Consider the following 15,417-nt stretch of genomic DNA (forward strand, 5'->3'; position numbering starts at 1 on the left):
CAGGAGTTACAAACTAAAGGAGTTAAAACAAGGTAAAAAAAAAAATTTTTGTATTTATTTTAAAGCCTTTTCACCAATTTTTGTTTAACTGTTTCTGTAACTGGGAGAATGAGTGGCAGCAACATTGAAGGTATGACACAGTGCACAGCCTGCCGCATGTATGCAGTTGTGGAACAACAGTTCCAAAGTGCATACCTCTGTTGTGGATGTGAGCGAGTTGCCACTTTAGAGGCTCGCGTTAGAGCTCTAGAGGAACAAGTTGCAACACTGCGTTCTATTGACAATCTTGAAAGAAGTCTCTTGCTAACTGAACAAGAACTAGCGGGGTCAGATAGTATGGGGGGAGGGGAGCAAGGAAAGGATGATAGGGCAGTAAGCTGGGTGACGGTTAGAAAATCGAGTGTGGGGAAAAGGAAAAGGGAGGCTGCTCCAGGGTTTGCGCATCCCAACAGATTTGCCAGATTGTGTGAAGAAGATGGGAGTGTGAACTCTGGACTGGCGGTTCTAGATGAGGCTGATCTCTCTAACAGCCGGGAGACCAGTTTCTCTAGTAGTGGTGGGGAGGAGAGCAGAGCTAGGCCTAAACAGATGGTGGTTATAGGGGATTCGATCATTAGGAAAGTGGACAGGGTAATCTGTCGAGCGGATCACTTCAACCGGACAGTTTGCTGTCTTCCTGGTGCCAGGGTTCGGCATGTGGTTGATCGGGTCGACACATTATTGGGAGGGGCTGGGCATGACCCGGCTGTCTTGGTACATATCGGTACTAACGACGAAATGAACAGTAGGTGGGGGACCTTAAAGAGTGAGTTCAGGGATGTCTATGAAGATTCTCATTCATCCAGGTCATGATATACAGTATCTAGTAGAATTAAGTCTAAAACAACTGGACTTTTCTGAGTTTTTCTTGAAAACGTTTCACCATTCATCCGAGTGGCTTCTTCAGTTCAAATGACTGGTAGGGAATTCCCCGGCATTTAAACTCTTGATGGTAGTAGAGTCACAGACATCCAATCACAATGGTTCCATTGAACTTGTTCAGTTAGGTGTTAGCTGAAACTGACAGGTGTAAGAAGGTATGATCCAATCACAATGGTACCAAGATTCTCATTGATGAAGGTGTTAATCCTTCAAAGTACATGACTGGAAGTGTGAACTGTTGTGAAACTGCCGGGGTAAGGATGTCAACGCGCCATTGTATGTTGGTGACAAGCGGTGTCTCAGGCCCCCTCCTCTGTTCAGGGATGGTTTTTCCAGGTTGGCATAAATGGCCTCTTTCACACCTCTTTCAAACCATCTGTCCTCTCGGTCCAAAATATGCACGTTACTGTCCTCAAAAGAGTGACCTTTTTCTTTGAGGTGTAGATAGACCGCTGAGTCTTGTCCTGAGGAGTTTGCCCGCCTATGTTGGGCCATTCTCTTACAGAAGTAACTAAACTGGTAAAAGGGATGGAAGATTTAAGCTATGAGGTTAGACTGTCGAGGTTGGGGATGTTTTCTCTGGAAAAGAGGCGCTTGCGAGGGGACATGATTACTCTGTACAAGTACATTAGAGGGGATTATAGGCAGTTGGGGGATGTTCTTTTTTCCCATAAAAACAATCAGCGCACCAGAGGTCACCCCTATAGATTAGAGGAACAGAGCTTCCATTTGAAGCAGCGTAGGTGGTTTTTCACGGTGAGGGCAGTGAGGCTGTGGAATGCCCTTCCTAGTGATGTGGTAATGGCAGACTCTGTTAATGCCTTTAAGAGGGGCCTGGATGAGTTTTTGAACAAGCAGAATAGAAGGCTATTGTGATACTAATATCTACAGTTAGTATTACTGGTTGTATATATAGTTTATGTATGTCAGTGTATAGATTGGTTAGTATAGGTTGTGTGCTGGGTTTACTCAGATGGGTTGAACTTGATGGACAATGGTCTTTTTTCAACCCTATGTAACTATGTAACTATGTCACCGCCCACGTCAGTCACGCTGGAGTCCTTCTCAGTTGTGCAGCTCCTGGCCCGCCCAGCCCTCCTCACTAGCAGCTCAGTTCACTGCGTCTGTGAAGCAGTTCAGTTCGCTGCGATCCTGCAAAGTAAGGTAGTCTTGTAATCTTTAATCTCTTTATTAAAAAAAACTTTATTTATATTAAAGGAGTCAAATCTGTTTATTCTATAAACTGTACCTAATGATAAAAAATGTTTTTTGCTTGCAACTTGTACTTTGACACCTAAACTGGGTTTTTTGGCATTTTCTACTGAAACAACTCCCTGCACCCAATCCTACAGTGTCCCTGCCCATCAATATTACGTTCTGCAATCGCTGAGTTTTTTAAATGCAACTCCCTGCAACTTGTACTTTGACACCTAAACTGGGTTTTTTGGCATTTTCTCCTGCAACAACTCCCTGCACCCAACCCTACGGTGTCCCTGCCCATCAGTGTTATGTTCTGCAATCGCTATGAGGGTTTTTTTACATGCAACTCCCTGCAACTTGTACTTTGACAGCTAAACTGGGTTTTTTGGGACACTGTAGGATTGGATGCAGGGAGTTGTTGCAGGAGAAAATACCAAAAAACCTCGATATGAGAGGTTTTTTACACGCAACTGCCTGTAACTTGTACTTTGACACCTAAACTGGGTTTTTTGGTATTTTCTCCTGCAACAACTCCAAAAGTAAAGCTCAGGCAGCAGCACAGGACAGCTATGTGCAGACTGGTAACAGATACAGGCAGGGAGGTGGGAGGGGTTTCCCTGCTACAGCAGAGTTCAGCCTGTCAGTCAGTGCTGTGACCATTTCCTGTGGGAGAATGAAGAGACACTCCCACCTCTCATTTCAGCTTAGCTTCAGAAGAGTGAAGATCTCTCTGCAGCTCTGATATAAAAACGATTTTAGGAGATAAAATGCATTCAAATCGTTTTTATTTCTGCAAGATTTCATTGATTGAAGACAGATGAATCATATAACTGAATATGAAGGTGATATGAAATGTCTCCTTTAAAAATGTGAGGCTACAACTTCATACATAAAAACTCAGTCATGTTCTATTCATTCCTATGGTCATTTTCTAAGCATAAGGGTGAGTTATTGCTAACTAAACTTTTTTTTAAAAATGTGTTTAGAATAAATAGAATGTGGGTGTTTTTTTCTGTATTAAGTTCTAAACTCACATTTTTATCAATCTGCACCATGTTATTGAAAATGCTCTTCTCTGAATAAACAGTTTTTTAAATTCAAATACATGATTTACTGATTTGTTTATACTCTCTTATCCTAGATGCTGCTGCGAGTGTTGCTGCTGCTGGGGGGAGTGGCCAGGAACGAGGACAAGGACTGCAACATCGATCTGTGGAAGGTTCAGTGAGGAATCGACAGTCGTCCTGGCTCGTGGTAGCCGCCCTCGGGCCTGCTCTTGGCAACCGACGCAGCCACTTTCTTTCCCAAAGGCGGCTGTTGGCTTGCATGCTCGGCGAGCATGCCGCCTTGAGGCGAGAAGTGGCTGTGGTGATGGTTGAGCTGCAGGCAGCTATAGCTAGAGACCGAACAGCTCTAGCTATACAACATCACGAGGAGCGGCTAAGAAGTGAAGAGCTGTCCCGGAATGCTCTGCTGGCAGTTCTGGGGCATGTACTGCATACGCCTGCCTCTGCCGGGTCTGCTGAAGGGTCGCTGCCTGGGCCCTCTTTTGCACCTCAACCACCACCTCCAAGTCCTGAGCCTAGGGCAAAGGGGCGTGGGAGAGGCCGCAGAAGAGGGTCTGACCCTGCCTGTGGGCCTAGCAAAAAGCGCAAGTAGGTCTCCGATCTGATTTCCTACTTTCGCCTAGCAGCCTTTTGGAGCCAGACCTCTACACCAAATTGCTCTCTGGCCATGAACTTTTTTATGCATCTCTTCAGGACTCACACTATCCGCTACATGAGCTGAAAGGACTAAGCACTAAACAAGTAGTCCCATTGTTCTCAATCTTCCTCAACCAAAGCTGAATTTTCCTCACTGATGGGCACCATATTAATATCTCGTGGTGCCCTCCCCAATACCATCTGGGAAGCACTTTCTCTAACATCTATATTGATAGAGATATAACATCTCTAGCATTTTCTCTAACATCTATATTGTGTGTTTGCCCATTGAGATTTTGTGCCACGATAACATCTTGTGGCACCCTCCTTAATACCATCTGGGAAGCACTTGGAACATCAAAGTGCATTTGCTCTAACATGAATATTGGCCATATCCCCAAATACAAATGTGGTCATGCCTGTGAATTGGGCTACTTAAACCCACATGATGCAATTCTAACATCCTTAAAAAAAAAAAACAAAGACATTTGTGTTGTACCGACATACCAAAGAAATGTGCCTCCTTCTCCCATGTTGTATGACTGACTAAAAAGGGGTATCTCTTTAAGCTCCTTATTCTCTGCTGTGCAGTCTAATGTGCAGTGGAAACAACTATATGGTTTTCAGGTTCTGTATGTCATTATTATGCAGTTTATTGAAAGTATGGTTTATATGCTGTCTCCTGCTGGTATAGTGTTCCCGGTGGCCAGCTTTACAAGTCCTCCTTTCCCTTTGCTTTCCAAAATGCAAGTCACTAATGCCTACAAGGGTAATTGAATGTAGTACTACTATGCACTAATGCTGCGTGGCTGTCAAAAGCCAAAGTTAAGAGACCAGCCCTAGGCATTCAGCCAGCTGGGTAAATTTTCTCCTCCTCCTTGTGATATATTGTTTATGGAGGGCAGCTTTACAAGTCCTCCTTTTCTTTTGCTTTCCAAAATGCAAGTCACTAATGCCTACAAGGGTAATTGAATGTTGTACTACTATGCAAGGGCCTAAGACAAGAGGCCAGCACTTACCTCATGTATCTGTGACTGCTTTTCCAAAGAAACAGATATGTTTACAAGTGATAAATGTTAAATATTGTTTATCATGTCTTGTATTTTTGTTAATGTTTCTATTGCCTGGCTGTAGGGGCGCAACAAGTGTAATGCAATAAGTGCTTTGCACTTTACCTTTTCTCTAACAGGTGTCTGTGGGACACAGGGACCATGGGGTATAGTAGGTACCAGCAGGAGGCAGGACACTAGAATAGGAAGAAGAGAACTAACCCCTCCTCCCTGCTGCTATACCCCCCAGTACTTCCTGTCTGCACCAGTTTTTTTCTAGTGTCCCACAAGGAGACAGGATCATCACCTTACTCTTCAACTTTTTCTTCGGCCAGATTCAATCTGGCAACAGGGGTTGTCCTAGAGGTCTCCAACAGGAGCCACTCTTTTCAGGCTTCCCCCTACGTGGGAAAAAAGTGAAGGACGCTGGGGCACGTAAGTTTTTAGAAAAAAACAAGCTCTGCAAATTCCCTGCCTCTGAACACAGAGCGCAGAAGCTGCCCAGCGCTCCCCAGTACCATGGCCCCCCCATACAGCTTAAAACTGCCTCTAACTCAGTAGCCCAGCTCCCTGCAGGCTACCCAGCCCTACCAATCCCCCCCTTTTTTCTCTTCTACTCTGCCTTCTCCATTTTAGTCTCCCAGCGCTGCCCCTTGCTTACCTCCGTTTTTCCCAGATCCCCCTTGCAAATGTATATGCTCTGCCTCCAACCCTGCCTATCTGCCTCTTACCTTCAGTGACATCCATGCGGCTCTCCTTTGCCTTCGATCCCCTTGCGTTCCGCCATATGTTCCACCATGCGTTCCACTTGCTGCTCGGTGCGTGACGTCAGAATCTTCGCGCCAATCTTCGCGCGCTTCTCCTTCACTGCGCTCTCTCTCTTCTCTTCCGGATCGCATGGCAATTCTCCGCTCTCCATCCTGAATAGAGCAAGAACAGTCAATCCTTCGGCAGAGGCTCTGGCAGAAGGGGATCACAGGGACCACGGTCTAGTTCCTTCCTTCCTCTATTTCACTGGGGTTAAGCGCTGGCTAGAGGGAGAACAGGCATAAAGGGGGTTGGGCAGACATTGGGGGCTGTGTGTGTGTGTGCATTTCTTATGCTTCTGTTTTGCTGGCTATGCATCTCTAAGCATCTGAGCACTCCTCTACCATAATACTTGTACCTGACTTTCACTATCAGGGGTATTACTCCAGCTGTACTGTCACTGTGTACTAGCTTGTTTTGGCACTGTGTACTAGCCCTCTGTACTAGCTCTCTGCATTTGCAATACTCAGACACGGGTGGTTATTACTGACTTGTACTGACACCGTTCTGGCACAGCATTCATTCTGCAATTGTACTAATTTCACCGCACAGTACCACGTTACTTGTACTGTTCTGCATTAACGTTTCCTTCCTGCACTAACTCCGGTTCTATGGCAGAGGGCAATTCAGGGGATCCCTTTTCCAGAGGGGCTTCCACCTCGTCCAAGGTAAAATTCCTTGCCTGAGCCAGGTGCTCTAAACGCCTACCCTCCGGCAGAAAGGAACCACTTTGCTCCTCCTGCACCAAAACCACAGCTGAAACTGCTTCCCAGGCCCAGGACCCTACTCCACCGGTCCAAGCTGCAGAACCCGGGGATGAGCCTATTCCCGCAGAGACACAAACAGTACAGCCTCCAACCATGGCTCCTAACCAGGATCCTCCGTCCTGGGCAGTCTCTCCACGGGCATCCCCAAACTTTCTGCATGTCTGGACAAGCTGGATCGGGAAGACTCAGACTCTCGTCCAAGGTCCCTTAAACGCCATGTTCCCATGCATGCATCCCATACAGTGACTCCGAATCACCTCAACCATCAGCCGACTAGGACGGACAATCTCTAAGTGAGGGCGAAATATCCGATGACGATGACCTTGCTGACGCAGAAGAACCCTCCAGATCTCCATCTGAAGCCGTAGACTCTCTCATTGCTGCAGTCATCTCCTGCCTAGATCTCAAGACTCCAGAGTCCAGGAGCTCAGCACAATCACTTTTCAAACGCCAGAAAAAGCTACTATCCATGTTTCCTACTCACGAACAGCTAGACAGCATCATTCAATTGGAGTAGGATCACCCAGAGAAGCGCTTTCAAGCCAATAGGAGGTTCCAGCACTCCTACCCATTCCCACAAGAATCCCTTCACAAGTGGTCTACGCCGCCTTCAGTCGATGCACCCGTCTCGCGCCTTTCCAAGAACACGGCCCTTCCGGTCCCTGGCGCTTCTTCTTTCAAGGACTCCATGGACAAAAAGACGGAAGCTTTCCTCAGAGCCGCGTTCACAGCGGCCAGAGAAAGTTTGAGACCGGTTCTGGCATCAGCATGGGTATCTCGGGCCATCCAAACCTGGTCCGACTCCCTTATTGAAGGAATCAATTCTGGCGCCCCCAGACAGGAGTTGGCGACCCTGGCATCCCAAATCAAGGACGCCAATGAATACCTCTGTGAAGCATCTCTTGACGCGCCTCAAGCCATTAGCCGTACCTCAGCTCTTTCGGTAGCGGCACGTCGTTCCCTATGGCTTAAACTGTGGTCAGCTGACCTCTCATCCAAAAAATCCCTAACATCCATACCCTTCAAGGGTAAGCTCCTGTTTGGTCCTGAACTGGACAAAATCATTAGCCAGGCTACCGGAGGATAGAGCACCCTACTCCTCCTTTCGTCGAGGATGCTTTTTTCGGGGAAGGCCATCCCGGCCATCATCATCATCATTCAGGGACTTCCATTCTCAGTCCTCCAACAAGCCTAGATTCCAAGGCCGTCCCAAGTTTTCCTGGCAAAACAAGAGGCCCCAAGGCAAGACTTCCGACAAGTCTGCCACAGCATGACTACCTTCCACAGGAAAACTCCACCCCGGTGGGAGGCAGACTTCGCCTATTCCAAGACGAATGGCTTTGCCTCACTACCGACCCATGGGTACACGACATAATCTCCTCAGGTTATCGGCTCGAGTTTGTGTCCAGACCACTAAACCGCTTCTTCATGTCAAGACTCCCTCCGGATTCAAGCAAACAAAACGCCTTCCTCTCCATCATCCAGGACTTGCTGGACGAAAGAGTGATTGTTCCCGTCCCTTCAGGAGAAAAATATAGAGGTTTCTAGACATCAAAGATGCCTATCTACACGTGCCGATTTTCCTTCCCCATTGGAAGTTTTTGCGGTTTGCTCTCAAAAACCAACACTTCCAGTTCACCGCACTCCCCTTCGGCCTCACCTCGGCCCCCCGGATATTCACCAAAATCATGTCGGCGGCTGCAGCCTCTCTGAGATCACGGGGGGTCTCCTTTACACCCTACTTCGACGACCTTCTCCTAAAAGCTCCCTCCCTACCAGCAGCCACATCTCAACTCTCTCTGGTCATGGAATCTCTGACCCTCCTGGGATGGAAGATCAATACGGCAAAGTCCAGATAACACCATCCCAACGCATGCCCTTCCTAGGCATGGTATTTGACACAGCGGAGCAGAGGGTTTTTCTCCCTCCGGAGAAGATTGCCAGAATCCAGAGCCTTGTCCGTCAACTTCTACATAACTCCATCCGCCAGGCCATGCAGGTACTGGGGTCACTGGTATCCTCCATAGAAGCAGTTCCCTTTGCCCAATTCCACCTAAGGGCACTGCAGTGGAACATTTTGGATCAATGGAACCGCAGCTCTCTCTCCCAGCCGATCAAACTCCTGCCCAAGACAAGAGTGGACGCTCCCTACAGGAACCCCAGTGGCTCATCCTAACCACCGATGCCAGCCTCCAGGGCTGGGGCGCAGTCATGGGTCTCCTTACAGCTCAGGGAACCTGGACGGCTGCAGAAACCTGCCTTCCGATCAATATTCTGGAAATCCAAGCGGTACGTCTAGCACTCTGGCAGAATTGACTCACAGGGCACGACATCAAGGTCCAATCGGACAATGCCACCACGGTCGCATACCTCAATCACCAAGGGGGCACAAGGAGTCGACAAGCCCTCAAAGAGGTCAGCCGCATCCTAACGTGGGCAGAAGCGAGGGGAGTCCGTCTCTCGGCCATCTACATTCCCGGCCTCGAAAACTGGCAGGCCGACTACCTCAGCCGACAACGGCTTGATCCTGGGGAATGGGCTCTGAACCCCAGAATCTTCCAGGACATCGTAGCCCGCTGGGGACTTCCAGAGGTGGACCTCATGGCCTCCCGCCAAAACCGCAAGGTGACTCAATTCATGTCCAGATGCAGAGACCCTCTAGCGTTGGCAGCGGACGCCCTAACGACCACATGGGACTTCGATCTCGCATATGCCTTCCCGCCTCTTCCTCTGCTACCAAGAGTCATCAGGAAGATCAGATCAGAAAGATGCACAGTCATTCTGATAGCTCCACATTACATAGTAGTTAGTTAGTTACATAGTTACATAGGGTTGAAAAAAGACCAGTGTCCATCAAGTTCAACCCATCCAAGTAAACCCAGCACACCTAACCCACACCTACCAATCTATACACTCACATACATAAACTATAAATACAACCACTAGTACTAACTGTAGATATTAGTATCACAATAGCCTTGGATATTCTGATTGATCAAGAACTCATCTAGGCCCCTCTTAAAGGCATTAACAGAATCTGCTATTACCACATCTCTAGGAAGGGCATTCCACAACCTCACTGCCCTCACCGTGAAAAACCACCTACGCTGCTTCAAATGGAAGCTCCGTTCCTCTAATCTAAAGGGGTGACCTCTGGTGCATTGATTGTTTTTATGGGGAAAAAGAACATCCCCCATCTGCCTATAATCCCCTCTAATGTACTTGTACAGAGTAATCATGTCCCCTCGCAAGTGCCTCTTTTCCAGAGAAAACAACCTCAACCTCGACAGTCTAACATTGGCCCAGAAGAGCATGGTTCACCGAACTGGTGGCTCTCAGCAGATCAGAACCGTGGCCCCTTCCTCAGATCCCCGATCTTCTCGCTCAGTGACCAATCCTTCATCCCAATCCAACCTTCCTGAATTTGACGGCGTGGAAATTGAGTCGATAGTCCTCAGACGAAAAGGATTCTCCCAGGAAGTCATACGTACCATGATGGCAGCCAGAAAACCCGTCTCCTCTAAGACCTACCACCGAGTATGGAAAACTTACAGAGACTGGTGCAATCAGGCGGGTCACCCCTTTCAGGACCTATCGGTCCCGCGCCTTCTGTCCTTCCTACAAGCAGGTCTGGACAAAGGCCTGTCGCTAAGCTCCCTCAAATCTCAGATCTCCGCATTGTCTGTACTCTTCCAGCAGCGGCTAGCCATTCTGCCCGACGTGACCACATTCGTTCAAGGAGTATCACACATTTGTCCCCCATTCCGGGAACTTCTGCCTCCGTGGGATCTGAACCTGGTCCTATCCACACTACAAACACCTCCATTTGAGCCACTAGCCACCATCACACTGGCCTGGCTAACCTGGAAGACAATATTCCTTCTGGCCATCGCCTCAGCCCGCAGGGTGTCAGAAATCAGCGCACTGTCCAGTCAACCTCCATACCTGATATTCCACGAGGACCGAGCAGTACTACGGACCCTACCATTCTTTGTTCCTAAGGTAGTCTCAGCCTTCCACATTAACCAAGACATCACCATTCCATCATTCTGTCCTAATCCGACATCCCCCAAAGAGGTGGCTCTACACTCCCTTGACCCAGTGAGGGCCCTCAAATTCTACCTACATCGCACCCGAGACATACGAGCCACAACCGCTCTATTCATCCTCCATTCCGGCCAATGGAAAGGACACCAGGCATCCAAGACCACCATATCTTGCTGGATCCGGGAGGCCATACGCAGAGCATACATCGCCCGTGGAAAATCTCCTCCCCTTCACATCCCAGCACATTCTACTCGGGGCATAGGATCCTCCTGGGCCTTCAGAAACAGAGCTTCAGCCGATCAGGTCTGCAGGGCAGCCACGTGGTCCTCTATTCACTCTTTCACCAAATTCTACCAATTCGAAGTCTTCGCAGCATCTGACGCGCACTTTGGTAGAAAAGTGCTACAGGCGGCAATTAATTAGTCCTCCTATTGACCTTCCAATCCGCTTCTCCCACCCTGACTTTGGTATGTCCCCATGGTCCCTGTGTCCCACAGACACCTGTTAGAGAAAAGGAGATTTTGTGATACTCACTGTTAAATCCTTTTCTCTCAGGGCGTCTGTGGGACACAGGGCTTCCCCCCCTGGAAGCGGATAAACCTTCTACACTTCTCTCTGCCTACATGTATATAGTTACTATGTTTATCGTTACCTTATGGTTCTTTGTGACAAAACTGGTGCAGACAGGAAGTACTGGGGGGTATAGCAGCAGGGAGGAGGGGTTAGTTCTCTTCTTCCTATTCTAGTGACCTGCCTCCTGCTGGTACCTACTATACCCCATGGTCCCTGTGTCCCACAGACGCCCTGAGAGAAAAGGATTTAACGGTGAGTATCACAATCTCCTTTTTCTTAGCCTTTGTCCTTTACGGGTCAAGCATTGCTGGGTTTCTAATGCCCCCTATGCCTACAGTAACTATTTATATTTCTTGTGGAAATGTTCACATGTTTTGTTTTGTTTAAAAAAAAACAAAAAAACACATCTATACACTTTGCTGGATGTTTAAAGTATTGATTTCATATTTATTATGACTTTGTCATTAAAAAGACATTCAAAATGGCTTTTCTTTACTTTATTTTGCATCATCATTTTCTAGATCAATTTAGTTGGAAAAGGCAGGAAGGTGTAAAGGTAAAGTTATTGCTCCAGTCAGTAAGGGGCCATTGATTGGAGGGAACACAGGCAATGGGATTTCACACAGCTAGCCAAGAGTTGCATCCTTCTGAGTCTCAGCAGCAAACAGCAGTCTCAGCAGCATGCAGTCTTCTCCCACTGTAAGCCAAGTGAGGTAAATTTCCTAAAATAACAATGATTCAATTAACCCCCAAAAAGTTGCTTTTTTTTTTACCTTGAACAGCATTTAATTTCTGTTTAAACAGTCCCTTACCCAGTATTTGTGGGTCCCTTTACAACAGCGCTTAGTCCAAGCATAAGAGGTGGTCAACTTGATAGGGATTAGGGCAGCATCTGGGGCGGTCCCATGGATCCTGGCAGGATGTCTAGTTGGTCTTATCATTCAGAATGCATTTTGGGTTTTTTTCACCTGAAAGTGAACATATTTTTCTGTAACAAGCAGTAATATTATTGTTTCTTAAAGCAGAGTAAGTGGTAGTGTTGAGACACTCACTTAGGACGGGTAAGTTCTGTATAAAGGGACACATAAAATCCCCCAGTGTCCCCTATAAAGACAACCCAAGGCAGGTGAGGTAGGAGATAAAGGTATATAAATATAATATATATGCAAGGTATAAAGTAGAATATAAAAAGTCAAATGTGCCATCTTATAAAATCACAAGGGCCTGACGTGATAATGCTGACTAGCTAAGACCCTACATGCACTTTGCTATTTGCACAGCTATGACCACAGAGCACACAGACAGTTGTAAAAGGGGCATCATATACTTTTAAGATAAGGTATGTCATCCTCTAATAAAGGCTAAGACTTTCAGGGTCTCATTGGAAGCTGTTAGTGACACATTTCAGTTGCTGTTCTGTGTTGCTGAAAGCTTCCCCAAGACTCTGTGTTTGATTAATGAATAAAGCATCAGTTATGCTAAGAACCTTGTCTCAGAGTCTTGTTGTATAATAAGGTTCTGGTTGGTTAAAATTACCAACATTATTTGGTGACTGTCCCGACGTGATGGTAAGCCGATTGCTGGTCAATCGAAGAAACGGAAGTAAGTGAACCTGCAGAAGACTCTTGGTGAGTATATATGTTATATGTTGTTTTTGTCAACTCTGTTAACTAACCCTAATATTCTGTTTTTCTGTGTCTGTCTGATTCTGATAGTAATATCCTTTAAATTTTGTATTGGTTAAATTTAAATACAATCCAATACTAAGACAAAGCTAGAATTTAACACAATGAATGTATGTTGAAAAGAGTCCCTGACTGTTTCTGTTGTGCATACAGTGTGACTGGTGCTGACCAAAGCTGGGATTTAAGCCAGGAGCCATAACCTGGTGGAACCTCGTGCTTCAGTACTGTGTGTGTAATCCCAGTATAAAAAAACCCTTGTATGAACTGTCCATAAGGGACTCGTAACTCCTTCACGGAGTGTTCAGGAGTACTCTGCGGTTTCTGTTTATCGGGCGACCGAGCAGGCCAGAGTTTGGAGGATCAGGTCCTCTGAAGGGAATCACTTTAGTGTGTGGTGTATGGCTGCTTTCCTATCCATGAGTCTGTTTAAATTCATAGATGTTCAATAAATATTATTAGTATTGACATCTGTGAATTTAACAGAACTTCCTTACAAAGTTTAGAAAGCCTAACACTGTACACTTCACATAGATAAAGGATATTATCATATGTCAGTCTCTATTTTTCTCATATCCAAACATACTCTTTTTGGCATTTATCTAACAGGACTAATTCTCATTTTTCTTGTGTATATTTGGGATTACTGTCTAAGTAGACAACATGTTCCATAGGTTTAGACCCAAACCTTTACCAGCTATGCTGGAAGAAATATGTAATCAAAAACCCTTTAAATGATAAAGGTCTCATTAAATATCATAAGAAATGGGTCAAATGGGTTAAAGAGAAAGATGCCACCTTTTCCTGGCCAGAAAATGGTAGCATGGACTCTAGAGACCTTAGTAGTTTATTAAAACAGATTAAAGATAAGTGTAAAGGGAAAGATCTTGACTTGAATGTTGTGTATTATGTTTGGCAAAATTATGCCAATTCTAAAGTGATTACTTTACGTCTTACTTATAGTCATGGTTTATCCCTATCAGCTGACTCAGATTCAGCTCCTGCTTTAAGTAAGCTATATTCTGTCCTTAATATGGATGCTCAAGGGAAATTAAATCAGGCCCTGAGCACCCCAGTACAAGACCACATGGAGTCTCCTGGTTCTAAAATTCCAGAACTTTTTGTTCCACAGGAGATACAAGGTTCCTCCACCCTATGGGGTGTAGAAGCACTGAGTCCCTCCACTTTACAGGGAGGGAAGATTTTTAAACTTAATTTCACACTCAGAAATCCCAATTCACATTGCCTTTCTAATGAAGGCTGTTGGGCAGATTTATCAGGCAGTTTAAGATTACCAAATCTGTTCCCAATTTCTTTGTTATAAATGCTCAGACCAGGTATAATAACCCTATTAGAAGGAACCCTGGTAATACTCAAAACAGTTACAGGAGAAATGGGGTTTGCTGGAATTACAATAAGCCTGATCACTTTCTGCGTGAGTGTCGCAAACCCAGATATTCACTATTCTGCTTCTATTTCAGTTTATCTACTCTCCACCCTGGGCTGTGTCTGCATGAACAGTCTATCTGCACTGTTGGTTTGTGGCTTTGATAGGGAAACCACAAACTACTTGCTGTATCTTTCTGCTAAAACTTCTGTCACTCTCTCTGACTCTAAAAACTGAAGTTTTACTCTCCTATATGTCTGACATATTGCACACCCCACATCTTTATCTCCCTAACAAATGTGAATCTATTGAATTATACAGTATGTCTTTTCCAATGAGTAGTGCTAGACTGCAGTTGCAACCCAACAAGAGGGGTGTATAGTGGGACATTTCTCTAGCACCTTTTTACCTATTGAACAAGCCTTCACTTCATGTGAACGCAACATAAATGCCTGTGCTACAGCAATAGAGAAATTGTATGCTCAAGTTACTGTCCCTAGTGTCATCATATACACCTCACATAACATGCCAGCATTATTGAACAGCAACACATTACATTTTGTGTCTGCATGTGTAGGGCAATGCACGGCTGTGCTAATATGAAGTCACATTTTTTCAAAGGTATGATACCTACTAATCCCTTTGACATTCTAAAAGATTTACTATTGTTCTTAACTGAGAACCATAGCTATTTACTAAATGAGCCGCTAGAAGAACAGCCCTCAAGGGAATAGTTCCTGTTACTGATTTACCATATATAATAATCTTTATGGTTCCTAAACAGAAATGCATTCTGGCTTTGCTGTTTGCCAAGTAAACACTAACAGCCCCACTAGTACATTGAAAAGATTTAGGTAGCCCACCAACTAATAAAGATTAATCTCTTTAGGGCACCTGTTGTTATCACTTCTTTCCTTTGTATTACAGGTTGATAGTCTGATACATAAATGAAACTTTACCCACAGTTGGAATCTTCCAATGAATGCTGGTCCTTTAAACACTAAACAAACTTTTGCCTGCTACTACTCTATTGAATGGACATTCACATAGATGCAATTGGAGGACTGTTTAAAATCTCTACACGTGGCTTCTTTTTGCCCAATCCCAACAACAGCATTGTGGGCTAACTACGAACTCTTACACCTACATAAACCCACAGCAATAGCTGAGAATCAAAGTGACTGTTGGGGATGTTTCTGTATCAAATTCATAGTCTTTGTACTCTGTATAATCTATTCAGATGGTTGGGAAATGTGGGAAGTGGGGAGTAATTTTCTTGGA

Source organism: Xenopus tropicalis, chromosome 1 (genome assembly GCF_000004195.4).
Source record: "Xenopus tropicalis strain Nigerian chromosome 1, UCB_Xtro_10.0, whole genome shotgun sequence".
NCBI lineage: Eukaryota > Metazoa > Chordata > Amphibia > Anura > Pipidae > Xenopus > Xenopus tropicalis.